General features: G+C 47.1%; 1 protein-coding gene across 3 annotated transcripts in view; it reads right to left on the reverse strand.

The window, feature by feature from the left end:
• TC2N (tandem C2 domains, nuclear) overlaps nucleotides 1–3,880 on the reverse strand; it is a 34,101-nt gene extending 30,221 nt beyond the window's left edge. For 2 of the 3 annotated variants that reach the window (XM_049828393.1, XM_049828390.1), the window contains exons 1-2: nucleotides 3,766–3,851; nucleotides 3,196–3,345 (exon numbers count right to left, since the gene is read on the reverse strand). The gene's annotated coding sequence lies outside the window, so the exon portion shown is untranslated. Of the gene's footprint in view, nucleotides 1–3,195; nucleotides 3,346–3,765 lie in introns of all 3 variants that reach the window. The other variant, XM_049828392.1, reaches the window with a different exon arrangement.
• Between the last annotated feature and the right edge of the window lie 2,120 nt (nucleotides 3,881–6,000).

The raw sequence follows: 6,000 nt of genomic DNA on the forward strand, positions 1-6,000 counted from the left end.
TGAGGCTCCTCAGTTTAGGTCTGAAGATTCATCCTGGCTGCAAAAGGCTATGAACATAATTTTTCTCTGCATAAGCAATCTTTCTGATGGAACCCGAATGCATTACTAACCAGAATGACAACATGGCTTAACCCAAACTCAGCCTGTCCTACTTAAAGTCAAACCCTGCCTTGCCTTTCACTTTAAAGAGACAAACTCTTAAGTTCTCTGCTGACAGAGATTGGGTGTTGTCCTACTTAGGTTAGAGAGAGCGTATTTACCAGATTTAAGGTATCTTGGGAGATAGCAATTCAGAGTAATCAAAGTCATTCTTTTATAAAATTAAACAAGAGTCCAAAGAGAGGAGCAATAGGTCAGGATATGCATCATGCAAAATTCACTAACTTAAGTAAATAGCATTTTAATCAAGCAAACGAGTTTAATAAATGTTTCCAGAAAGACAAAGGGTACTTCCCGTTTAAGCCAAAGCAGTTAGGATTCACGAGAAGACAGCAGGCCTAAGCTAGCCAAAGCCTGGCTTCCTAGTGGAAGCTGCCCTTCTAAGGCAGGTCCTCTGGCTCTGTCCACCACACATGGGGGCTGCGTCCGTCTGTCCTGAACTTGTCTAAAGGGCTTGCTACTGGACGGGCAGTTCCGCTCTCCCTCGCCAACAATCCTTCCTGTTGGATCTAGTAAACACGCAGCTGCACGATGAGTCGGTCCAGCTCACTGATGAGATGCAAAACTAAACCACCAAAATAAACAAACATGGTTTTTTGTTAAAAAGTAGTTTTCCAACACCCCCTGTGGTTGACTGCACAAGGTGGGGTCAGCATGCACAGTGCGGAAAACGAGGGGCCAGAGCAGGACTGCCCTTTTCACAGCTAACCTACAACCCTGGGGAGTGCATTTAGAGTAACATACATCTGTAACTAAAACACCTACGAGTGTGGTGAACGAAGGCTGAGCAAAAAGCAAACCAGCTGATACAAAACACGTGACAGAACAAACACGTAAAAAGACTGAGCCTAACAATTAGGACAAAGAAAAAGAGACCAGAGACTGAGCTTTCTTGGCAACATTGTAAATTAATAGCCTACACACACATGAGTGACTCAACAATCCTGCCCACATTCACTCTTTCCACAGCATAAGAAGAAAGAGGACTTAATCGCCTGGGGATCCATCACCTAAATTAAGTGCAGGGAACGGCAGTGGAATTGATGGGACTTCTGTGGAGTCCAACATACCCTTTGGGTGCAGTGTTTTTAGTAGGTGTGATTTTTATAAGTATTTGCAAGAATTAAGGGACTCTCTAATAATAAATATATTTTTCTTGAAATTCAATATTACTTAACTACATGTATTCTGCAAACATATTTTAAATATTTAACATACAGCTGGGAAAAGGACTAGAAATCAAACTTCCCCATTCCTGAATTCATGCCCTAGCCACAGAGTTGTAGGATCATAGGTCACCTAATGAATATTTCTGTATTCAAAGCAAGGCAAAACAGTTTCATAAGTAAGGAGTCAGAGACCACCAGCCCACAACAACACACAGGTTTATGGTTCTAGCACTATCTTGAGAAATGAAAGATGCAAATTCAGAACTTTGCTCTTCACATCTGGGTAACAGCTCTAGACAAAGCCTAGTAAGAAGGAGGGGGAAAAAAAAAAAGAAAAAGAAAAAAAAAGCATGGTAATATACTCCCCTGCATGTTTTTTAATTGGTCCTGATTATCTATATGTAATCTGAAGACACTTGGGCTCTCCAAGAGGAACTTGTCAAGGAACACCTCACTTGTAGATCCTTGGACAGTTTGGGCTCCTAAATAATCAACATTGTCAAAACTAAAGGCACATCAAGCAGCAGACCTCAATGCATTCAGAGAATATTACTGGGAAAGGCCTGTACAGATCAGAGACTGAGGGTTAGGACTGCAAGGATCTAGCTCTGAGGAGCCAGTGCCCACAGGATCATTTAGATGCCCAAGCACTTGACAGCTGTGGCCCAGCATATGTCTCTTGAGATCTAGTTCTCTTCCTGCACAATTACAACAGCGCTGACTGGAAGTGTACATTGTAGGAACAGCCATGATATTGACCTTTCCATTCTTATCTAGAGAAATGCATCACACAAGACATGGGACATGTTTCCGCACCTAAGGGAAGTTTCAAGACCAGCTTAATTTAAGATGATATTTATTTCAGACTGCTGTTTAATAACCAGTGATCTGAACGACCCAGCAATCCAGCTGTATGGTACGCATTAAAAAAAGTACACTGTGGCTTTTGAACAGGACAGTTTGAAACTGCTTACAATCATGACTGCTGCTTTAACAGTGCTCTTGGATACAGCAGGTTGTAACTTCAGTAAATATCATGTATTTTCTGATGCTAATTTCATCTAGTACAGAAGGGAAACTCTCTCTAGCTATATTCACAACTTACTTCTGAGTTTTGGCTAAACCGTATCTCTAATGACCTGAAGAAGGTGATCTAATTAGTTATTTCTTGCCTAGATGATGCTTAGATGTTAATTCACACAGATTATTTGGATTTTATAATACCAGTTTGAGACTGTTTTAAGTACAATTTAATCTCAGACCTAATTCATATGAAGATTTAATTCTGTAGTAGTTCAATATAGCTACTATTTTTCTACCTGCCTCCATTTCTCAAGATCTGTCACTTGATAGAAAATATAGTCCCAAGCCGAATCTTGGAGGCACACTGTCAAATTAACACTTATGCAGCCATAAACAAACAAGGCCTGGGCACTGAAAGGTCTTCACTCCAAGACCCCCACTGATACTGTAGCGTGGTGGCAAGGCACTACCAATGTACAGCATCACCCGTAACACAAACTGTCCAGTAACACTGCCTTTTGTAATTCACGTTCTGCAAGTTGAATTAGCATGTCAAGTTTCAGCCTACTCAAAAAAACACAAACATTAATATGCTGACTTCCTTAAAGAATTCTGACTTTAAAAATATGCTGTCCCATTCAATATACCTATCAGTATGCATCAGGTGAAATACATCAGGGTTTGTAAAAAAGATCATTAGTTTCTGTTTCTCAGGAGCCCTACAGGCACAGTGAGAAAATAATAATTTACAAATTGCAAAAGTATCACTGTATATTCACATTTAAATACTCTAAGCAATACACAAGGCAGTTATGTTATATTCAAAGACATCAGCGATACATACGGAACAGTCACTTTAGCAAGACAGCCCAACCAAAGGCAACCTTCCGCGCTAGTCTTGTTCCCATTTACTCTCACGCACGGCCCACGTTGCTATACTGAGGTGTGCCACGAGATACAGAGGCTGCTGGAGATCGGCAATCAAATGGTTCTGCTGGAAATAGGAAGCCCAACTTTACATTTCCGACGAGCGACTAGGCAAGGAAAGCAAACCATCACCTCCACCGTCCGCCGCGGTGCTCGAGGAGGTCCCGCCCGCAGAGGACACCCACGCCGCCTCGGTGCGGTACGCCCGGCTCCGGGCTCCGCCGGCGGCCGCCACCGCGGGGCCTCGGGCTGCCCGCGGCCGCCGGGGCAGCTCCCCCGGCCCGGCCCGGCCCGGCCCGGCGCTCGGCCTCCCCGGCGGCCCCCGCCCGCACCTGCCGCCCGCCCCCCCCCCCGCTGCCTCGGCCGCGCTCCACCGCCCCCCACCTCCTCAGAGAGCCGGCGGCGGGCAGCGCCGCCGCCGCCGCCCCCCCGGGCGGGGGCTCCGGCCCTCGCTCCCCGCTCCCGCCCAGCTCCCCCGGCCCGGTACCTGCTGGGAGAGCGGCCAGCCGCCCCTCCGCCCGCTGCCGCCGGCCGCCTCCTGCCCACCGCTCCCGCGGGCCTGCCCTGCCCCGGGGCCGCGCCCTGCCCCGCGGCTCCTGCCCGGCCGCTCGCTGCCTCTCCCCCCGCCCGGCGGCTGCCGGCCCCCGCCTGCCCTTCCCAGCCAGGCACTGCCGGGCTCGCCGCCCGCACGGCCCTTCAGGTGCGCTCCCGCAGAGCTTACTCACCGCTCCCCGTCGCGGAGGGGGAGTTTCCCCGCCGACTTGGGACTCACCCGCCTCACCGAAGCCACTCAACAGGGGCAGATTTCCCTCCAAATAGGTGCCAGTAACTTCTCCTTGTCGCTCTCTGGACCGTTACACTGGTGAAGTCGGTGCCAAAGCTGCCTCTTGCTTTGCTAGAAGCAAAACCAGGCCTATATTTTAGAGAGGAAAAGTGAATTTTTTATGTTTTAGAATGTTCTTAGTAAATGGCGTGTCCAGCTGGAATATGGATCCCTGTCAAGTTAGGCCTTACGGAGAGACGTGAGAGAAAGCCCCTGCCACAGAGCGTGTAATCTGTAGGATAATTTATGGATCACACACAGTGCCTTGGTTCAGAAATCACCTTGCAGGAAGGAAAATTTTGTGACACTCAAGGTGGTCTCCTCTTCCTCTCCCCCTTCCTCTCCTCTCCTCAATTCCAGTTTCTGATAACTAGAAGTGCTAAAATACCCCAGGAGGCAAATATGAGCAAGAAGTGGGGTTGCATTAGCAGGAAAAAGGGAGTAGTTCCTCAAGGAAATGCTGTTTACACTCTAAGAGCATTAAGATTTCCAGTCTGAAGTTTCACACAGTCGCCCTAATAGCTCTTGAATTGCAGCCTTTAGTGGATTCCCCATCCACCAAGACCATAGTTTTTCTATGATGATTTTTTTTTTTAATTTAATACCACCACACACCACGGACCTGCTGCTAACTATGAATTTCATGCCTGTCATCATGCAGTATAACGCAGTCTTCAAGCTCCAGAGCCACTGTAAGGGGAGACCCTTTGCCAAAAGCACAGACTCATAATATTTGAGCTAACGAAGCATCTCTGTTAATCTCTGCGCAGAGGCAGTCGCACAATACTGGAGTATCACATAGCAGAGTGGCTCTGATTTGTGTTAACGGAGCTCATAAGATTATGTGTGGTCACTATTGAAAAAAAATAACCACTAACCTGGTATGCTTCAAAAGTGATCTGAGTCCCCCTGAGATGCACATTAAGCACACATTTCGAGGCATCTCACTGAATTAATTTACGTGATCGAACAGCTTTCTTTTCACTGTTCATAGAGGTGTGTTGTTTAACTACTGATTAGGTCCCTGTATGCATCTTACTGCTATCAGGTTATGTCAGCATTTTCATGCTCAAGGGTTTTTCAGGCTCTTCATTGAATTCCAGTCCTGCCTGAGCGGCTCTCCAGCAGCTGGAGTCAGCAGTGTGGTAGCAGCCAGCCTTTGGGACTGCAGATTGTCTCTCTGATGAAGGAAAGGACATTAAAAATGGTATTTTTGACAAGGCAGTTAAAAGAAAAAACACTTTGCAAGACTACCTTCCATTTTTCTCAAGGCAAGGCTGTCCTCTGTAATTTGAGGGGGCCTCTTCTCACATCCCCCAGGGCTCATTTGATAGTTTGGGACACACCTCCCATTCTGCTTTCAGCTGCTTGAAAATTGGGAGGCTTGTTTCAATAAGCACAAAATTCAGCTGTGCATAGTCAGGGATGTGGCTGAGTGATTTTGCATGGAGGTGGAGAACATTACTGTTCTGTGATATTTTTTTTAGCTGGGATGGGAAACAAACCTCCCATTTCCCTTAGAAGATTTTTGTCCCAAACAAATCTAGTCTGAAGATCAGCAGTGAAACCAATTTACCTCTGTTCTTTGCTCCCTAGACCTCTCCGGTGGCTGCAAATACGATCTTCCTTCCCTGCCAGCCTCCTGGCAGCATAGACAGTGCCCCATGCTCTGCTCTAGCACTTGCTAATCTTTCTGTAACCAAACCTCACTTGAGAAACCTGGTGATATTCCCATGCCTCACTGATGCCTGCTCTTGGCCCCTCTCTCCTCCATGTCCATCCCAGACCACCATTGCAACCACTCCGTCTTCACTAGTTCCTCCACAGCTGCTCTTGCCTCCTCATGTTGCCTTCTCATGCTGCCTCCACCCAGACCACCCCCCCGCCAGGTACTAACAC

Source organism: Accipiter gentilis, chromosome 25 (genome assembly GCF_929443795.1).
Source record: "Accipiter gentilis chromosome 25, bAccGen1.1, whole genome shotgun sequence".
NCBI lineage: Eukaryota > Metazoa > Chordata > Aves > Accipitriformes > Accipitridae > Astur > Astur gentilis.